This window comes from Ambystoma mexicanum, chromosome 1q, assembly GCF_040938575.1.
Source record: "Ambystoma mexicanum isolate Mex_15411 chromosome 1q, UKY_AmexF1_1, whole genome shotgun sequence".
Taxonomy (NCBI): domain Eukaryota; kingdom Metazoa; phylum Chordata; class Amphibia; order Caudata; family Ambystomatidae; genus Ambystoma; species Ambystoma mexicanum.
The window spans coordinates 996,743,136-996,764,426 of record NC_090922.1 but is presented as its reverse complement, the minus strand read 5'-3'; the positions used below and the strand labels follow the sequence as shown (position 1 = coordinate 996,764,426).

Genomic DNA, 21,291 nt, shown 5'->3' with positions numbered 1-21,291 from the left:
CGTTTCTTATAACCACAAATGGGAAAGATTCTGTACTTGGCGTGCACAACAGCCCGTCCTGTATCCACTGGCCATAAAACCTCATCAGGTTCTTCGTTACCTGCTAAAATTGGCAAAAGAATATATAGCGATCTCTTCTATAAAGGTACGCTCATCAGCAATTTCTAGATTTACAAGAAAAAGAAAATCACTCCCTCTCTATAGTGACAGGCTAATCAAACACTTCTTAAAAGAGTTTTTTTCGTACTTTTACTCCAAAGAAAAGGATTCCACCTGTATGGAGTCTGAACCTGGTCCTGGCAGGTCTTAAGAAGCCCCTGTTCGAACGTCTGTCTGCAACACACATCACATTTCTCACCTGGAAGGTGGCTTTCTTAATAGCCATTACATCCTCTAGATGGGGTTCGTAACTACAAGCTTTGGTGGTAGATCCTCTGTATTCACAAGAATGCATCCATAAAATCTATTTCAAAACAGGGCATCGCAAGGTGGATTTCATCAACCATCTCCTTCTTTCACTCGAAGGCCAACAGGCCGTTGCAAACGGTGTCTAGAAAGGACGTGCAGATGAGCGCAGTCCTTCAACGGATGTTCCAGTAAGATGAGCCCTGCAGCTTCCAGTGTTTTTCCTTGTCTACTTATGTATGTATTCTTCTCGCATTGACGCAGAGAATTTGAAAGTCTCTAATCTTTTTTTGACTGGGTTATCTCCTCCTTACATGTATACTGCTATAAAATCTATTCACAGCATGTGAATCCATGAAAAATCCAATGCTGGAGAAGGAGTAGTTTCTTACCTCTAACTCCATTTCTACAGCGTTGATGTCCTGCATGGATTCACATACACTCGAGCTTCCCCTTTACAGACAAACATCCTCTATAGGGGGATATCCTCCTGCTGGAGTGGTTAAAATCTGAGGGGAAGCTGCTGGGGCGGAGCTATACACTCAGCATCCTATTGGTGGGGACCAGAAGCACCCACAACGACGTTGATGGGGCACTCAAGGTGTCAGGTTTTTTCCATAGGAAAATTACTAAATGAAGGGAACTGGGGATTCCCCGCCTGACGGGGAATATTAACAGCATGTAAATCTATGAAAGATACCAACGCTGGAGAAATTGAGTTACAAGTAAGAAACTACTCCCTTACTTGCCGTAATTGTATTTCTGATGCTTGTATCTGCTTAGATTCACATGCACCCGCCTTTCCTCCACGCTTGGAGTTGAAGGTACCTAGAAGTCTTTCACCTTTTCTTTACATTCTGTACTCGCTTCATGCTCCCTCTTGTCAGAAACAAACAATTGGAGGGACCTTGATGCGTATATGTTCATAGGAACATTAAAATTTCTCGAAGTACGAAAACAAAATGCAATACTCCGCACCTGCCACTATTTATTTTATTTATTTTTATTTATTTGCATTCATAAAGCGCACAGCAGCCCTTGGGCATCGTGGCGCTGTTACAGTATACTTGCTTACACGAAAACAGTTGCATGTGTATTACATCAGTTTACAGTTTATAGAGTGAGTTTTCATACAGCATACGTTGAGATGCAATTGATGATGGCACAGACCTTCAGATGTAGCCTTGGAGATGGGGAGAGCCTACGGTCAGTGTTTATTGGAAGAGTTGCGTCTTCAGTGACTTGCGGAGGGCTGTGAGGGCGGTTTCTTTCCTGAGTGCAGGAGGTAATGAGTTCTGGGGCCAGGACTGCAAAGCTAGCGCCTCCTGCTCTAGATCTTTTGAAGGTGGGGACTGCCAGTTGGTTGCAGTGCTGGGCACGCTTGGTTCTTTCAGATGTGGCACAGTGAATGGTGTCTGCGAGGTACGGGGTGCTGTGTTAGATAAGCAGGAGTGTGTGATGGCGAGGGTTTTAATGAGTATATGCTCTTTAACTGGGAGCCAGTGGGCATCCCGTCTAGCTTGGGAGATGTGCTCCCTTTTAGGAATGCTAAGGGCTGCTCTAATGGCGTTTTTCTGTGTGATTTGTAGTTTCTTCAGGTTCTTGAATGAAGTGCCTAAGAGCAGGACGTTGCAGTAGTGCAGCCTTTCCCCCAAAGTTGCTCTGGCTATGGACAGGCAGTTTTTGGGGGAGAGGTATGGTTTGACAGCATTAATAACCTTAGTTGTCAGTGCGGCAGAGGAGGCAATGCCGCTGACTTGCCATGTCATAGATAAAGTGGAGTCAAGCTATACTCCTAGAGTTTTGGCTGTCTTTGATGTATTGATATTAGTGTTGTCAATGTGGAAAGCTGCGCATTCGCTGTCTAGCTTGTCAAGGATTTGTTTTGGACCTACTAGTAGTATTTCAGTCTTGTCCCCGTTGAGGCAGAGACAGTTAGCCACCATCCAGTCCTGGATGAGGGCATAGATCTTGAGTGTGGCTGCGTCTTCTTCGTAGGTGCTGGTGAGAGGGAGAAGCACTTGTGTATCAGCATAGTTTGTATATGCTATGCCATGATCATCCATGTCATTCAACAGAGGGAGGGTGAAAATGTTGTAAAGGGTGGGTGAGGTGCAAGATCCCTGGGGGACTCCGCAGTGGATGGGGGTGGCGCATGCCTGGTCTGAGAATACTCTCAATCTTCCTTCCAAGAAGGAAGTGATCCAGGATGTGGCTTGCTGTGAGAAGTGTGCTGCATCCTTGAGGTGTCTGCATAGAGTCTTGGGATCTACAAGATCGAAGGCTGCAGATAGATCAAGGAGCAAGAGTAGTGCAGGTTTGCCTGTATCTATGATTTGCTCAATTTGATTTTTTGGATCGAGGAGGGCAGTCTTGGTGCTGTGGCGTGATATCGTCCTACAGCATATTTATATATTTTTAGAATATAGCAGCACTCTAAACCCTTAGGCATCAAGGCGTTAGATACAGTAGAATCATAGAGCAAGACATTGTGTTTATAGTAGTAGGTCATAAGCAAATGCCAACAAGTGTTCATGGTTTTGGATTTACATGGGTCCTGTTTACGGAAGGTCAAATATGATTGCTCAGCTCTTAGCGCTGCCGGGAGTTCATTCCAGCGTTTCGCTGCGATGACAGGGAAGCTGGATCCCCCAGCAGCTTGGGCTATTTATAAAGCGCCTTAAACCACGGCGCTGTACAAAGGATCAAAAACGGTACAATAAAAATGAGTAAGCAAAACAATTCAGAAAACAGTAAATCAGGGATATTGCAGCCGATGAGAACCACGGAATAATGAATAGACAGAAATAGAGCAGAGAGAGTTAGGCAGAGCATTCCAGTAAAGAGGAGCAAGAAGCTCAAAAGAGCTAAAACTGAGACCACCTGGGGGCGCAGAAGGCAAGCTCGGCTGCGAGGCCCGTGGTGGAATGAGACATGATTAAGAGCTGATCCCGAAGATAAAAGTTATAAAAATGAACGTGTCTTTATAGCAGAATTGTGTAGGAAGCTAAAAAGGTCCAGCCAAGGTTGGGAAAAGCAGGCATAAAACAGCAATCCTAGAACGGTCCATCCCCCAACAGAGTGCCGAAAAATGGCAGGCTGTCGGAACATAAGGAGCACCCGGCTCTGTAATGCAGCGGTGACCCGCGACGGGGGCAAGTGGTTGCAGACAAGAGCCATTACCTCCCGCCGGAGTCCACAAACCAGCCACGCAGACCACCCAAGAGTGCAACCTCTGAGGAAGAACACCGTGAGTGGAGTGGGAAGAGACCCCGAACACGTGAAACGTAGTACACGGGGGTAAGGAGCAGGCGGAAACGCCCTGGTGGGGCAGGCACAGCAAGAGCTGTGAGACCCCAACGGTGGCCATGCGAAGGAAGGAGAGAGTGCGATCCCAACTTAAACGGAGCAGAGGAGAGGCAGGAGGCCACTGGAACGGCGACGAAGGAAGGGAGACACAGGGACAGTGCGCGTTGGTGAAGCGCAGGAGAGATGCGGGTGAAGAGCTACGTGAGCAGCTGCGATCCGCCACAGACGAACATGGCAAGAAGCTGATGCAGGGAGGCGCCGAATCAAGAGGGTCCCGGAGAAGTTTGGTGCCGCCGTGCGGCGTGGTGATCGAAGGTGCCCTGTGGGAACCTACAACATTTAAAAGTCGTGCTGAACGGGATTGCAATCAGAGAGCCGCGCATGAGCTGGAAACACCCAGCAACAACGCTGCGTGGAAAACATCCCGAGAGGAGCGGCACAAACCCAGAGGCACATACCACGCCAGGGGGTGAAGTGGAACCCGCCCCCCCCCACCCCAGGGGAATCCACGGAAAGAGGGAACCCCACGAGAGGAGGACATAAACAGTGCATCCGGACAGAGCCACAGTGGGAGCTTTGTGTGGGGGTGAGTGAAGCTGACCCCAAGTCGCATAGACCACAAACAAAAAGAGGGGGCATCAAACGTGGGTGGAGGCTCCAAGAGGGGAGATATAGACTACTCACGAGAGCTAAAGGAGCCTGGGGCTCGCCTGGCAGATGGTCCCTGGCCTACCCACCCCACACTGACATACACAGGTGGCGGGAGATGAACCTGGCCATCAAAGGATAATACGCTCACCCCGATAAGGGATAGGAAAAAAAGCAAGACGGCACAATGCTGAAGACTCCCACAAGAAGCCACAAAGGCTCCCACATGGGCCGAAGCGGTCGTTAAAGGCAGGTACTACTCAGGCCAGGCTCAGGGAGAAGATTGAGGAGATTGGTCTGTCTGGCCGAAGGCGCCGCTCTCCATCTCGTTTGCTGCAAAACCTTCCACAGAAGTGCGAATAGCGATCAACCCAAGGGAAGCGGCACATACAAGTGCTGCTGGGGCCCGACCAACAGAGAGAGGAAGACTGGGAATCACGGCGCAACCGCCAAGTATTCAGCACAGGGCCTGGGAAATAATTGCCCTTGAAGAGAAGTGCAGGCGGGGGTACCCGCTCAGAAGAGGCCATTAGCAGGCTTCAGCAATATAGAAGAACGAACCAAGGGAACCAAAATACACCATCAAGGGACTCGGGAGCAATGGCCACGGCAGCCACCAAGAACGTCATCGCTGGGATCATGGCTGAGAGAAAGGTGCTCCAATCAGACATACAGACATCGATCTCCGAAATAAGGGGGAAGGAAGAGCGAATAGAAGGTAAAGTGGAAAACCTAGAGAATAACCAGATTAATGTGGACTTCATAGAAATTAAGCTGAATGCTAGAATGACAGATATCGCACTGTGAGAGGAAGAAATTACATGCAAGATGGATGATGTGGAAAATAGGGAGAGGAGGTCAAACTTGCGGATCCTTGGGCTGGCGGAGAGGGATGGTGAGACCCCATAGCAGTTGGAAAGAAAAGTTCAGGACATAAACCTCCTGTTTGAGGACGAGGGAGGAAAAGTGGTGGCAATTGAAAGAGCCGACAGCGGGAGGCAGAGCGTTCGGAGGAGGACTCCGATCAAGTGCGGTCAAATTCCTGAGGTATAAAGAGAAATCAGAAATGATTATCAAGGCAAAGCAGAAACAAGACATTGAGTTCCAAGGTTCCAGAATAAAAATATTTCAGGATCTCTCAAGTTTCACGCTGGCAAGAAGGGTGTGCAGGCCGCTCACTATGTGGCTCATGGAGCTATTCGATACAGATGGGGCAATCCATTTCACCTAACATTCAAATTCAAAGGGGAGGACTATAGAGTTACCACACTGGAAGAAGCAAAACAAGTCCTGAGCACCCTAATGGATCAATTAGGCTCCAGAGGCCCCGCAGGCCCACAGGAAGCCCCAATCTCGCAGATGGAGGAGCATCCCGTTGGCAAAAAAGGGGCAAAATGGGAAGAAAGTACTTCAAACCGAACCCTGCTTCTCAGCAGAAGCCGCCATGAAAAGGTAGGGAGGTGGGGATCACAGACATTTAAACACAAGCTATAAGGACAATAAGTGAACACAAATTGATAAACAAGAAAATAGAAGGGGGATGGATCACAGGATAATCAAGTGATGCCCCAGCGGATGGCAGTGTTTACACCCCGATGGCCCTCAGTTCTAGGAGGGCGTCCCAAATCCTGGGACATGAGCCCCTCGCTGGGGCTGCGGTTCAGTTCATTGGGTTAGTTATGGTTTTTGTTATGGGGGAGTGGAAGGGAGAAGCAAACGGTTTAGTAAATCCAACTTGGAAGTAGGGAGAGGGAAGAGTCTCCCGCTTCTGCCGGACGGGATTGAGCAGTACCAAATACCAGAATGGGACCCGGCTTAGTGGGAACAGAGTACTAACGAGCTATCTGCGAGATCTACTCTAAGAGTGGGTACTTTAAATGTGAAGGGGCTTAACTCTCCAAGAGGTCCCTATTGATATTTTGATATTGATATTTTATTTCTATCGCGCTCGTCGTACACAAGTGTTTCAGAGCGTGGCAAGGGAGGGGAACAGGGGAGAACAAAACGGCGATCTTACTAGGCCCAGTGACATTGAGAATGCGCAAGTGCATGGGAGAGGGGGAGGGGAAAAGTGCATGGAAGGGGGGAGAAGTTGAAAGTGCAAAGCAGAGGAGAAACAGATAAATAATAATAATAAAGGCAACAAACAGTGGATGTGCAGCCAGCAATTTGCAAGTGCTAGGTTTAAGGCAGCAGACAGAGTAGGTCTGATAAGTGCAGGAAGAAAAAGGGGGGCCTGTATGGGTACAGATACAGACCCCAGTGCAAGGGGTGGCCCGGAGACAGTGCGGGAGGGTGGCAGGGTGAGCAGTTACCTTGGCCTGGAGGGGACAGGATGGCCAGGTGCACGGTGCCAAGTGAGAACAGATCAGCAGGGGAGAGGGGGAGCGAAGGCAGAAGCAAAGAGGAATGTCTTGAGATGCTTCCGGAACGGAGATGGTTCTCCTCAAGTTTTAGAGTGGCAGGGAGGCTGTTCCAGAGGGGGGCCCCAATCGAAGACCGAGATCTACCCCAAGCTCGTTTCTTTGAAAAACGACTGACCCTGAGGGAGTTAGAGGTAGAGGAGCGAAGAGCTCGAGAGGGGAGGTATTTGCGGAGGGATAGCTGAAGGTATTTTGGACCCTGGCCCCAGAAAGCCTTGTGGACAATGCAGAGGGTTTTGAATTTAATCCTTGCATCCACTGGGAGCCAATGGAGAGATTTCAGAGCTGGACAAATACGATCCCAGGGCTTGAGGCCAAGGACAAGTCTTGCAGTCCTGTTCTGGATTAGTTGCAGAGGGCGGAGAGTAGAGGCAGGTAGATTTAGAAAGAGGCTGTTACAATAGTCCAACTTAGAGAGAACCATAGCTTAGTATACCATGAGCTTCTGGGAGAAGGAGAGGAAAGGCAGAGTACCTCTGAGAAGGTGCAGTAGGAAGTTTGACTTTTTAGAGACCTCAGAGATCTGGGCGGAGTCAAAGATGACACCGAGGTTCTTAGCCTCGCATGTGGGGGTAGGAGGAGGGCCAAGGGAAGCCGGCCAGAGAGTGAGGGGAAAGGATGGTGAAGGTGTGCCGATGAGGAGGATCTCCGTCTTGCTGGAATTCAGACAAAGATCATTGGCGGCACTCCAATCTTGAATGGCAGTTAGGCAATCGGAGCTGAGGGAGGGAGAGGAGGTGGCCGAGGGCAGCCTGAAAATGAGTTCAGTGTCGTCAGTGTAGCACTGGAAATTTGAGCAGAAAATGGCAATGCAGTGGGAGGGAGTTGCCAGGTATTGGTTGAAAAGCCAGGGCGAGAGGTTAGACCCCTGGGGAACACCAACAGTAGAGAGGAAGATAGATGATGGGAAGGACCCAAGTTGGACCTGGGAGGGTTTGGTAAGAGAATTTGAAAGAGCGGAGCTAGATATCCTTTTTACACATTAGACCAGATTCAGGGTGGGGGAGGAAAGTGCTTTGAGAGGAAGAGCTGTGGGCCAAACATTCTGGGCATCAGGAGCACAAATAAAGGGCGGGTGGGTGTCATCCTTAACAAGCGCATCAGGTTGGATAACCCAATAGTCGAGCCCTCAGCGGTAGGCAGACGCCTAATAGTCCGAGGCGAATGGGAAGCCTCTCGAATAACATTAGTGGGAGTGTATGCACCCAATCTGGGGCAGGGGACATTCAATGAGTTTGCCTTTGCCTCCCTCAAGGGGAATGGAGAGGATCTGGTCTTGGTGGGGGGACTTCAGCAAATGGACATACAGCAGACAATGATAAGACAGAAGAGCGTCCCTTGAGATGAGATCGGTAGGGTGTCGGTTACTCAGGAGGAGGAGGGGCTGGTCGATGTCTGGAGGTCTTGCAACCTGGGGAAAAGGGGATATGCATTCAAGTCAGAGATGCATACCTTCACAAGGATCGACTATCTCTTGATCGAAAAAAGAAAGCAGATCCAGGGTCTATGACAGTGTAATCTGCCAGGTAGCTTGGTCGGACCATGATATGGTCGTAACAGCCGTAGAATTAGAGGGGGGGAGCCATAGAGACACCAGGTGGAGATGCAACGACTCCCTGTGGAGGGACAAACTCTCTGCTCAGGATCTGAGTACAGCAATAGAGGAGTACTTTCAAATGAATAACAGGGAAGTGGACGTGAACACGGTTTGGGAAGCGGGGAAGGCGGTGTGGAGGGGTCATCTTATAAGAGAAGGGGCTAGGCATAAGAGGGATCGTAAATTGCAGGAAGATAAACGGGTGAAATTGTAGAGCTCGAGGGGAGGTTACATACCCAGGGGTCGTACCGTGAGGCGCACCTCATAACCCTCAAAGGAAAACAGGAAGAGTTGAAGGCCCTGGGGACGGGAGACATAATAAGAAAGCTAAGGTTCCTAAAACTGACTTTTTATGAAAAGGGGTATAAGGCAGACAAAATTGTAGCCTCCAGACTCTGGGCACAAAGAGCAGAAAGATGGGTGTATCTGATTCAAACAGACAAAGGTGCAAGGCTACGATCCCCAAAAGAAATAGAAGACCAATTTGCTAAATATTATGAAAATCTATACACCACGGAGGGGGTCAGACAGAGAGAGAGAGAGATGGAGGACTACATAGAAGCGGCAGGTTTGACTCATCTCAAAGACACTGAGCAAGCCCGCCTGGAATCAGACATCACTCCGGAGGAAGTGCAGGCAGCCATAAAAAGACTCCCTCCAGGAGTGGCCCCGGGAGAGGACGGCTTTACCATGGGATTCTACAAACAGTTTGCAGATGACCCCCCCCCACCTAGCCACGCTTTTCAACCATATAAGAGAGTCGGGCCAGGCTCTGCCATCATTCTCAACAGCACACATAGTAGTGATCCCAAAGGCAGGAAGGGACCCCAGATGCTGCAAATCATACCGACCTATATCTCTCCTGAACGCTGATGCTAAAGTATACACCAAAATCCTCGCCACGCGCATGAAGGATATTATGCCCCGCCTGGTGCACCCTGACCAGGTGGGCTTCATAAAAGATAGGCAGGGATTGGACACTATGCGGAAAACCCTTGACATAATGGAAAACACCGGGGGAATTGAAGGAAACCATGCTCTCCTTAGCATGGACTCAAACAGCATTTGACACAGTGGAGTGGGAGTTCCTCTGGGCCCTGCTGAGGAACATGGGATTCGGAGAAACATGCATACGAGGGATCCAGGACCTGTACAGGAACCCAAAAGGAAGGGTGGTGGTGAGATCGTTCTGTCTAGGGGGGGATCAGACAGGGGTGTCCCTTATCACCGCTCCTGTATGCCCTGTCCATGGAACCACTGGGTAACAACATCAGGAGAGAGAGGGCAATTGGAGGAATAACAGTAAGGGGAGTGGAATACAAGTTGGCGATGTTCGCGGACGATATCCTCCTACATGTGGCGGACCCCCAGAGTGACATACCGAAAGTCCTGCAAACCATTCAAGAATTCGGCCAGTGACCCAGGCTAAAGGTCAACGCTGATAAATCCACGCTCTTTCTATACAAGGCCCCGAACCTTCAGGGTCAAAATGCCACGACCACGAGTGACATACCAACCACATATCAAACCCTTCGTTACCTGGGCATCAACATTTCAAGGACCACGGAGAAGCTCTATGAATCCAATCTGCCCCCACTGCTTATAGAAATAGCCAGAGAGATGGGCCAATTTGACAAAATCATGGCTGGGCGGATTGAACACCGTAAAAATGGTAGTGCTTCCCAAATTGTTATCAATACCAAATGCTCCCTTTCACTGTACCTGGATACCACTTCACAGAAATAAAGGGAATGATTCTCAAATTCTTGTGGCAGGGTAAAAAGCAGATGATACTGTATGCCACGCTGACCCAACCAAAGGAAAAGGGAGGTACAGGTTTCCCTGATATGTACACCTACTACCGAGCAGCCCAGCTCAGTGCCATAGTTCCACATTTGCAAGGAGACAAGCAAAACAATGGGTGGATATTGAAAACCATAGAATGAGGCCTGTCTCTCTTGGAGAATGGCTATAGGCTCCAAGGAAATCTTTCCTAAACAGTGTAATCAAGCACCTTGCAACGGGTTCCCTCTTGCGGTTGTGGTGGAGCAAGGGAGAGATGAAAGGACTCACAACATGCCATCCCCCATGAGTTGTATTTGGGCCCTGCCAATTCGGTATGGTATTAGTGAACTGTCACGGTTCCAGGGATGGTACGAGGCAGGGCTCGAAAGAGTGGGCCAGCTAGCAAAACCGAAGGGGTGCATTTCACTTCAAGACTTGGAGGCAGGCCTGCAAATTGGGCCCATAGATGTGTTCAAATTCCTGCAGCTCAAGGGGACGCTGATATCTGCAAAATGGAAGGAGAAACTCATGAGAGATCTCACCCCCTTGGAAAAAATCCTAAGTAAATCTGCTCACACTAACGGTCTCATCTCAAGACTATACGTGACACTCCTCGACGCGTGAGGGATCAAGACAAAGGGTCTCTGAAAAAGTTGGGAGAGCCGGGCTTGACGGTGCTGGGGACGGACGACGAGGAGCGTGAACGCTCCTTTGAGAGGTCTACAACCTCCGTTACGGGGGCCTTGTAGTCACTGTCCTCATCACATTCGGCGGCGGCGGGCGAGGAGTCAGGTCTAGACATGGCGTAGGCCGCCCACCTTTTGACCCTGCGGTCTTTTAGAGTTTTGGGCTTTAGTAATTTACAGGCCGCTCAGCCGTCCTCCTGGTGATCGAGGGGTAAGCAACGGTTGCACCGTTTGTGCTTATCCTTCCAGGTATATTTACCCTTGCAAAGCGGGCAAAATCTAAATGGCGTCCTCTTCATAGCTGAGGGCAAGAAGTGTGACTACGACCTCGAAAGAGAGGGAGGGGAAAGAGAAAGGCATTCTTAAAGAGAAAGAAAGACCACACAACTCCACTCTCCCTACTGTGTATGGCCGGCGAGGCCAGGCCACGTGTTCGGCAGCGCCGAAGGATCCCCTCCGCTCGTCCTTCCGTCGAAGATCTTGCTCGGCGGAGAAACAGCTCTGCGTCCAGGGAGGGATCTACGTTATTGATATTAATAATAAACGACTAAAAGTCGAAGAAACTATTTGGCAATGTCTCTCGAGGAGTTCCGCATAAAGGCGACCAATAGCTGGGCGGAAAAAACAATCTGAGGGACCTCGACGCGTGAGGGATTGTGGGTTCAACGCACGTCACTATAGGGATAGTGTTACAGACACGCCTTGTCGACGTCCCCTTTTCGACTACGAAAAACAAAATGCAATACTCCGCAGTGACCACTGGATGTCAGACCTATGCACAGCATGTGAATCTAAGCAGATACAACCATCAGAAATGCTTTTACGGTAAGTAATGCATTGTCATATATATATATATATATATATATATATATATATATATATATATATATATATATATATGTGTGTGTGTGTATATATATATATGTCATATATATATATATATATATATATATATATATATATATATATATGGTAAACCGCATACAAGACGCTGTTCCGGCGAGCAGCACTCCACACAACGGTTCCAAACACGAGGTTTCCAAATGTCTCGTCACGGGCAGGAATCAACAAAAAACTGCTATGCGGGTTGTGTGCTATTTAACAACCTTTATTTTCATATTGAGCAGTTTAAAAAATCAGGTTGTCCCAGTAAAATCTTTTGCCAGACAGCAGCCTGACTCGTTTCGCCACAACCTAGTGGCTTGTTCAGTTACTCCTCCCCCAGATGGAGTTCGTTTTAAAACACCACAGTGATAAGCATAGAAAAGGTTACTTGCACAACTAACACTATGGATGGTGGCCATATATTTGTTTGGGCTACTAAGTATAATTACAGATCTCATAGTATTACATCCAATCTGAACCTATTCGTTTTTTTATGTGTATATTTTCTTTATATTGTATAGTAGAACACTCTCATGGTTAGGAAAACAAAAGAAGTGAGCTTAGAAAATATAGAAGCACACTTTCCAATGTTTCCACTGTAACGTTTACATTCTTACCAATAGCGTATCACTGAGTCCATGATATTGGGAATAGACCCCTGCGTGCATAATTTAGTAGCGCCTACACTTGTACAATGTACATAATTAAAAATGTCACATTTCTACAGTTTGAGAAATAAAAAATGTTCTTAAAATTTCAAAATGCAAAGTCCATTTCCAAGGATCGTTTTTAAAGTGCGTAAAAAAGGAAAAATCTTCCTAGACCATATCCGATAGTTACACATACATGTTGCCATCATAGAAAATGTGTTAGTTAATGTTTCAATCTGTGTCAGTAACCCAACATAAATATATACATGTATCAAGTAACTGTGGGATGTATTGACCCACTAGGCTCTGCCCTGCGACATCACTGTGTGCTGGTGGCACCGGAACTAGCAAAATTGCTGCAAAACGCCCTATGCGTGCTAAACCTCTGGAAATTGCGCAGTGAAACCGTAAAAGATGGCTGGCAATCTACTTTGCCTGTGTCAGTGGTGGAACAGGAAACCACACTGATAAAACCTGTCATTGGACTGCCCACAGAGTGAAATGGAAACTACCTGAAAGGCAGTGCTTCATTGCAAGGAAACCCAGAAGTGCTTTGAAATCTGTTTTTTTTCCTTGGCTGCTAAAATTGCAAAATAGTGGTTCAAAGCATCAGAAAATATCCAACATCCTTTCTGGGTGTTAACCATCACCTTATTTAAGGAATCCACATAAGCACACAATGTCAGGAGAAGCAGAATTCATCATAAGAAGATCCACATTAAAAAGTGTGCTTGTCTGTGGAAATCTGTAAAATATGGGTGCAGTACCGTCGGCCGCCTGTATGAAACCTGTCATTTAATTACACTGGAAGTGTAAACTTGTGCAGTTAAAGCACATGGTTGAAATTAAGTAACTTGCTATCAAAAGGTTACCACTATTTAATTTCTGTTTTAAAAAGACTGGAATTAGAGATCTGTTTGCCTATTTTGAAATGTAAGTTTATTTTATCAAAGACACATTTAAACAAGTTGGGTTTTAAGGTGAACTGATACCAGCCAAAGAACTTCAAAGCACATTCCACAGTTTGCTCCAACAAAGGCATCTCTCCTGCTTCTCAGCCAAGCCAATAACTCTGTCAGGTGTTAATGAAGAGGGGAGGGGATTTTTCTCTGCTGCCCCTGAGAGACAAAGGATTTCCTGGACTGAAAAGAATATACAGATGCAAGTGTCAACAGTGTCAACAGAAACGCCTGCTAGAGGAAAGGGGCAGAGATTGCTCTTGACCCACAAAACTTTGGGGGCGGGACAGACAGTTATGTGTATTCTTAAAGCACAAGAAAGTATATTTTTGAAAAGGACTGACGGAGGACTGTGCAAAATTGTAAAAATGTGTAAAATACAGTAGTGTTAATATGAAAATTATGGTCACGTTTTAAAACTACTCAGAACTCTGTGCTATGTTCAGGGACATGACTACATACTTTGTGATTTTTTAGCAATTGTGGTGATGCCAGAAACATGAAACTTCACATGATTATCCCCAGATGTCATGCGCACTTATGTGTAAAAATGTGGACAAATCCGACATTCGGTACCAGACCAAAAGTGCGAAAAATTGCCAAATCCAGTCCCAAGCTCTCACCGAGACAGGGCTGGGATGAATACTTGCTCCACCAAATCTGTGATATTAATATGCTATTGCCAGCCAGTTTGTAAAATTTTAAATATGTCCTGTGTGAAAAATAGAATTCATGTGCAGAAACCAGGGGGAGGTTCTCCCTGGATTATAAAATGCAGCATCATCATGACACCATGTTTCATTCTCAAATCAGGGGAAAGGAAATGCCCTAACCAATAGAATCCCTAGGGGTGTGCCTGGTATAATTCAGCATACCCACCCCTTTAGGAAATACATAAATAGAGATAGCTTAGGACCTAGTGACACAAATTCACCCAACAACTGATTGCTGGCGGAGCACTTTGCAAGAGAAATCCCTATCCAAGACTCCAGACTCCAGAATTTTGAAAGCAGAAAGGCCCATTTCCAAAGCTGAATCATTCTCAGCTTGGCCTTTGATAAATCCTGAAACCAGATTTTACCCCTGACCTCCGAGGGGAACCAAAAAGAACAGCCTGGCTGCACTGTTGCTGCTTTCTCGCTAAGAATTCTTGCCAGAATCCAGAGATCCAACCCCGTAGAGCAGACTTGTGACCAGATAGCTGCGAACCAGAACCAACCCATCAGATCCAGTCAAATCCCGCCGAGCAGTGTCCAGAGGGCCTTGAGTCCAGTCCGGTGTGCTAGCTGAATTCCTGTCCAGAAAGTCTCCCTGACCAGATCCCTGATGGGTCCATTCTAAACAGTGGTAGTCAGTATCTATAGTAAAGGATTGTCCCTAGCAAATATCTTATCCATAAGTAATCCTATCCAAACCCATTTTATTATATCCAGAACTGCACTGTAGAAATCTTTTCTCTTACCTAATCTTTCTCTCATCCCTATAGTCCTTTGGTAATAGTAGTGTTAAAATCTTCTTTGCGCTAATATATTTTCTGAAGAAAGGCAAGGGTCTTGGCAGGTAGAAACCATCCAGAGGTGTCACTGGGTCGGTGGCTGTGCTGTCGTGTAGCTTGTGGTTTCATAGTCTCCCTAGCGTAAAGAAATCTTGTTTGTAATTTTAAAAAGCACATCTTTCTTTTGCAAAATTTGACTCTTTCTGAAAAAAACCGACCTCTACAAAAACCGTCATAACTTCTTCACCGTGTATGCTAGAAACAAATTTAAGTGTCAAATTGAAGCAAACATCCTCAGCTTTCCAAAGAATACAAAACCGCATCTCAATTCCTTATAGTTTTTCCGCATTCGCGCTTACCGCGCGCGGAAAAGTTTGCCGCAAAGTTTTGCCGCAAAATTTTCGTTTGGCTCAAATCCATCACGTGTGAAATAGCTGTTCTTTGGATCCGACCTCAGAATTAAGTTTTCAACCTGCTAGTTACTCAATAACCATTGCTAGTGTTTACCTGAAACTATACAAAGCGGCTCCCACTAGTATTGAATACATTTTAGTGAATTAAATCCATTTTCAGTGTTTTTACCATTCCATTCCCAAGCCACATTCAAAACCGTTTTGACAAGTTTGCAATCATTACTGTTTTTCTCTGAGTTTGCTGGGGGAATTTGGGATTGACAATGTAATTGTTGAGTGTGTATTCCTGAAACCTGTTTTCTCTCCTTACATCTCTTGATATTGCATATTGGGGGGGGGGGATTGAGTAGTGCGCAGGGGGAAAGATAATCACATTGCATTTTGATTGAACCCACACCAAGTATTATTCTATGCTGCATTATTTTTCCTATCATTACTCCGTGTGATTAAAGAGAGTTGTTGTGACATCACCCCATTGGTGATCATTGTATAACCATTAAAATAGTGTGATATAAATATTGTGCAAATACACAAAATAAATATTTTTTTTTAATTTTGCAAAACAGCCTGCTTCCTGTTTCAGGTGACCGGGGGGATTCAAAGAGAGGGGCGTGATATAAGGGTACATCATTCAGAAATAAAATAACTTACAGACATAAATATATAATTAAGGGTTTCAATTGTGCATCCCATGCTAGGCATTAACTTGGGTGAAGTGCCGGGTTGAAATCACTTACATAACATTGTATATTATGTTAGAACTCGCTAACAGGTTTATATTGATGTATAAGTTACACATTACCAATGCAACGATTATAATAGATACGCTGCATATGGTTTTTGGAACATATAATATAAAGTGCAAAGGCGCATTCCTATTATACAAGAATATTTTGCATTCTCAAAGCAGCATTGACATGATATAAAGTGCATAGTGCATTCCTATCACGTTCTCAAAGCAGCATTAGCATGATATAAAGTGCATAGTGCATTCCTATCGGCCATATATGTCCTTGGAAATATAGATCCAAATGCAAAGTGCAAAAACGCATTCCTATGATCAATATGCAAATGTAAGTGCAAAAAACGCATTCCTATGATCAATATACCATACATAACATGGAAAGGACGTATATATAAGAAGTGTGATATAAAGTGCATTGTGCGAATTAGAACAAGGGATAAAAAATCCAGGTGCTTCTGATTCATATTAAGGATCAAAATTACACGATTTTAGGTATTATAAATGTCAAAGTTGGGGATAAGATAATTCGACTACTTAGATATCATACTAACGATGCATTCCCATGAGTAGTTACAACCATATATATATATATATATATATATATATATATATATATATACTGGTTTACAATGAGTTAGGGTGTACATTAAAATAGTATTGCAAGTCACCATGAAAAAGTGAGAGAAATAAAAATACATAACCCTTAAAAAGAGAAGAAAAAGAAAAATTGACACAATTATCGAAACAAAAAGGATTACAATAGAAGGTCTTTCAAGTTGCTGATAATTTCTTCCTGGGCTTTCTATGCTTAGTTTAATAGAATCCTTATGTCCCCAAAAAGGTATAAAGTCCTTCATCAGCATTATGGCCAACAGGGGTCTTACTCTCATAATCGAGAATTAATTTTGTCTCTTCTTGCTGAAGTGTTCTCTCATTGTCTCCTCCCCTGGGGCCAGGCATGACCTTATGTATACCAAAAAATATTAGACTGGCTGGATCTCCATTGTGAGTTTCTGAGAAGTGCTTGACCATCGGATATGTACAATCTTTATTAATGATAGCTCTAACGTGTTGTAGGATACGTACCTTTAATTTAGATTTACTACTCCCAACGTACCACTTAAGACATGGGCATATCAAAACATAAACCACCAACTCTGATTCACATGTGATTTTACTTTTTATATGGACCAGATGTTTCAATGTAGGATGTAGGATGGATGTAACTTTTGCAATTTTTTGCATATTTTCAAATTTTACACCTGGTACATTTAGAGAAGCCGCCTCCAGTTGTGGAAAGCCAGTTGGTGCTTATATCATTCTTTTCCACAGCCATATAGCTGTTCACCACTAGATCTTTAATAGAGGTCCTTTTGTAAAAAGTAATGTTAGGATGGTCATTTAACAAGCTACCTATATCTTTGTCTGCGTTCAACACTTTCCAATATTTGGTTATTATCCGTTTGATAATTTGGGAGTGGCTTCCGAATGTCAAAATGAGTCTGGTGGTGTTTTTTTCTTCTTGTTTTACTAGCTCTGTTTTAGATGTTAACATTTTGTCTGTTCATTTCTCGGACCTTCAGATATGCCCTTTCAATAATCTTTTTAGGGTACTGTTGTAAGAAATTTTGGGTAGTTGCTTTACTTGCTAAATCAAAATCTGTGATGTTGATACAATTTTGTCTAATGCAAATTAGTTAACCATGTGGAATGTGCCATAATAGAGTTTTAGGGTGCGCACTGTATGCATGCAGCGGAATGTTAGCGCCTGTACATTTTCTGTGTAGATTAGACTTCATTTTTTGTGCCACTATCTTGACCTGCATATCCAGAAACACAATTGATTGGCGGCTGTGGTGTTCGGTGAACTTGAGATTCAAATTGTTAATGTTAAGCAATTTGACAAATTCACACCACAGCTCGGCTGTGCTGTCCCAAATGATGAATAAATCGTCAATGTAGCGAAGCCATAATACGATTTTCTCAGTATATTTTTCATTAGCTTCTGCCCATACTGTGGTTTTCTCCCGATGTCCCATCATTAAATTCGCATATGATGGCGCGAAGATCGTGCCCATCGCTGTCCCCTGGATTTGGCGGAAGGTTTCATTGTTAAAGATAAAAATGTTGTTTTCCAAGCACATTTTGATCATTTCGAGGATCATCTGTGAGTGTTGTAGATGATTAAGAGATCTAGTATTGAGAAAGTTTTGACAGGCGAATATCAAATCATTCTGTTTGATAGACATGTATAAGGAAACCAAATCCATGGTTGCCAATAAATAAGTGGGTTCCCATGGAAGTTCATCAATTTTCAATAAGAAATCTGTGGTGTCCCCCACATATGATGGTAATGTGGATACAAAAATGCAAAGGACCTAATCTATGAATTTGGACATATTTTCCAAAAGTGACCCACATAGGGTCACAATCGGTCTCCCTGGTGGTTTGAGGGGATTCTTGTGGACTTTGGGGAGGAAGTAGATGGTAGGAATGACAGAATTCTTCGAAAATAGGAACTTCACCATTTCTTCCTCTAGAATATCTGCCTTTTGCCACTTGGTCAGGAAGGTCCGTACTTGTCATGATCTCTGCTTCCAAAAGATCAGGACTTGCCTGACTCCCTTGGAAGCAGACCCATAACCCCGGTTCCGAGTGCCAGCCAGTCCCAATTGGGACCTTTTGGACCCTGTCCTGGCGCCAGTGGCACCAGGCTCATAAAGATGCCCAGTCCCAGCGCTGGAAGCGCCGGGCTCATAATGCTTGGGTGGACTTACCTGCAGCAGACCATGCTGCTTACTTACCTGCCAGTTGAACCCCTGATCCTCTTCTGTTTGGGACTACTTTTCCTGTTGGGTGGGGCAGGAGCCACTCCCTAGGTTCAGAACACTGGAACTCTTCTGGGAAGCAGGAACTCTTTTCTTACCTAGGCGTGGCTGTGGAAGGAGACACCTAAGCACTACAGGAGGCTATTTAAACCACACCCGATGGATGAATCTTGCTTTGTGTTATTCTGCATTCTCTGCAGCAGAACGCTCATCGTGTCTTCTGCTTCTGATCCTGGGCCTAAGGAAACAAAGGCTTACCATCCTGGAATCCAGTCTTCAGCAGCACCTGTAAAGACAAAGAAAGAACAGGTTAGCACTACGGTCTTCAGTGGCAGCGCATCTCTTGCCTGGTCCATCGGCTGTCACCAACGCCTCGCGCTGCATTCCGGCATCTGAAAGACAAAGGCTTACCTACTCTTCGCATGCTCCGGAGGTCTTCGCACTGCATCCCGCATCTGAAAGACAAAAGAAGGTGCGTTTAAAGACATTGGGCAACTTTATTACTGAAGTGCCATTACTCCTTCCCACGCCGAATCCAGTGGGTATTCCAGCACCCTTCAGCTTCTCTAAAGCTCCGAACTTGTACCTGCAAGATAAAAGGGACAGTTAGTGCGCATCGTGAAGCAGGCTACAAGCGCTTACTTACATGCTTCCAGGCGCTTCTATTCCTCATGCGGGTTCGATCCTCAACTCTCATCAGCCCGCCATCCGCCATCGCCGGAACCCTGCAAAACAAGAGATATCATTACAAAAGACTTAAGACATTTGAAGTGCCCAGAACTTACCGTTCGTGCAGTTAACGACGGACAGCAGTCCTCTGAGGTCAAGAGGCCTGCACCCTTATCCAGTGAAGAAACTGGTTACGGCACCCTGCCCCGAGGCAGATGGAGAGCTCGGCGTTCACTTACCTAAGGTGAGGGCGTTAACCTTTGGGGTTCTACAGGAGAAGAGAAAGGGAAGAGGAGAGAGGCACCCAATAACCCCAGTTCATTAATCCCATATTTTCTATCTGCAGACATCTTACTCTTCGAGTCAGACATACAGTGCACAGAGGTCCAGCCCAAAGAGCCAACCGTGTGTTACACATCACCTATGAAGATACGGCATTCACCCAGTCAAGACCAGCGCCTCTGCGGGAATCAGGTGAGCGTGACAGTACTTTTCTTTCCAATTGTTTGATGGGATTGTTAGTTAGTCATTCATAACAGCTCACATCATTTAGTTGTTTGTAAGCTTCAGCAATGTAGTCACATTTATTCACTATGTTGCAGCCCTTATCTGCTGGTTTGATTATGTATTTGTCCAGTTTTGCAATGTGTGTTAGCACTTTTTGTTGTTTTTTTAGACAGATTGCTTTTGGGTTGCCTCTGAGTTCTTCTTCTTTCGTCTTTTAAGTCATGAATCACTACATTGGAAAAAGCTTCATTGTGGCTGTTCTGGGCACTTTGCGGGTTAAATTTCGATTTACACCTTAATTTGCTTGTTGATGGCCAGTCTGTGCAAATGCCTAGTCTTTCCAAGGTGGTAGCAAATTCATTGCTCTCTGTATGACTTTCTTGTTCTAATTCATCAAGAGTTATCATAGTGTCCATTTCTGCAATTGTAATTTCCGTCTTTCCTAACAAGGGCACTTGGCTTCTTTTTGTATGTCGAGGTGGCAAAGAATTTCTTGAGTCGCAATTTACAAATAAACCTGTCCAAATCTATCCTAGTTTATACATAGTCGAAACTGGCCAGTGGACAGAAATTCAATCCCAGTTTCAATATTTTCATCTCTTCTACAGTAAGAGCGTGATCGGCTAGATTTATTTTTAAAACAATTTTTATTGATTTTATTTCAACAATCAACACAAACCAAACTTGCAGAACATATAATAACATTTTGGATTTGTATCATGCCATCTGTGTCCACTGCTCCTCCCATTCCCCACCCATCCGAGCCTACTTGCCTTCATTTCCTATTGCTTTGTCTTGCAGTAGGGATTCCTCTCCTGTGGTCTCTGTTGGGTCCCGATCATTCGGTCTTGTGTGGGCCCAAATAACGTGGCTATCAGATGTTTCCAGGCTATCAAGGTTTCAGCCTCCTCCTCCCCTCCAGAATTACAAGCTTCCTGCCATACAGTTTCATCTTCTGCCCATTTCTGTATGTCTTTCCACCATACTTCTATTCTTGGTCTATGGCATGTCTTCCATCCCATAGCTATTCTACGCTTTGCAAGTATGTATGCCAAGTCTTTTAGTTTACTTACATGCTTGAGTTTACATGGTCTGGGAAACCCTCCCATCAGGCATGCCCACGCTGTATCCACCACTATCTTGATCCCTTTTTCTGCCAGCCCATGTGCTACTTCTCCCGAGAATCTCTCAATCACTGGACATGTCCAAAACATGTGCACCATTCCGGCGTTTCCTTTGTCACATTTGGGGCATGATTGTCGTCCTGTATTTTTAAATGTGGGCATC

The 21,291-nt window shown here is 45.3% G+C and overlaps 1 protein-coding gene across 2 annotated transcripts in view; it reads left to right on the top strand.

The window, feature by feature from the left end:
- The window catches only part of MIGA1 (mitoguardin 1), a 1,504,768-nt gene that overhangs the window by 845,078 nt on the left and 638,399 nt on the right, over positions 1-21,291 (top strand). The gene's annotated exons all lie outside the window — the stretch shown is intronic.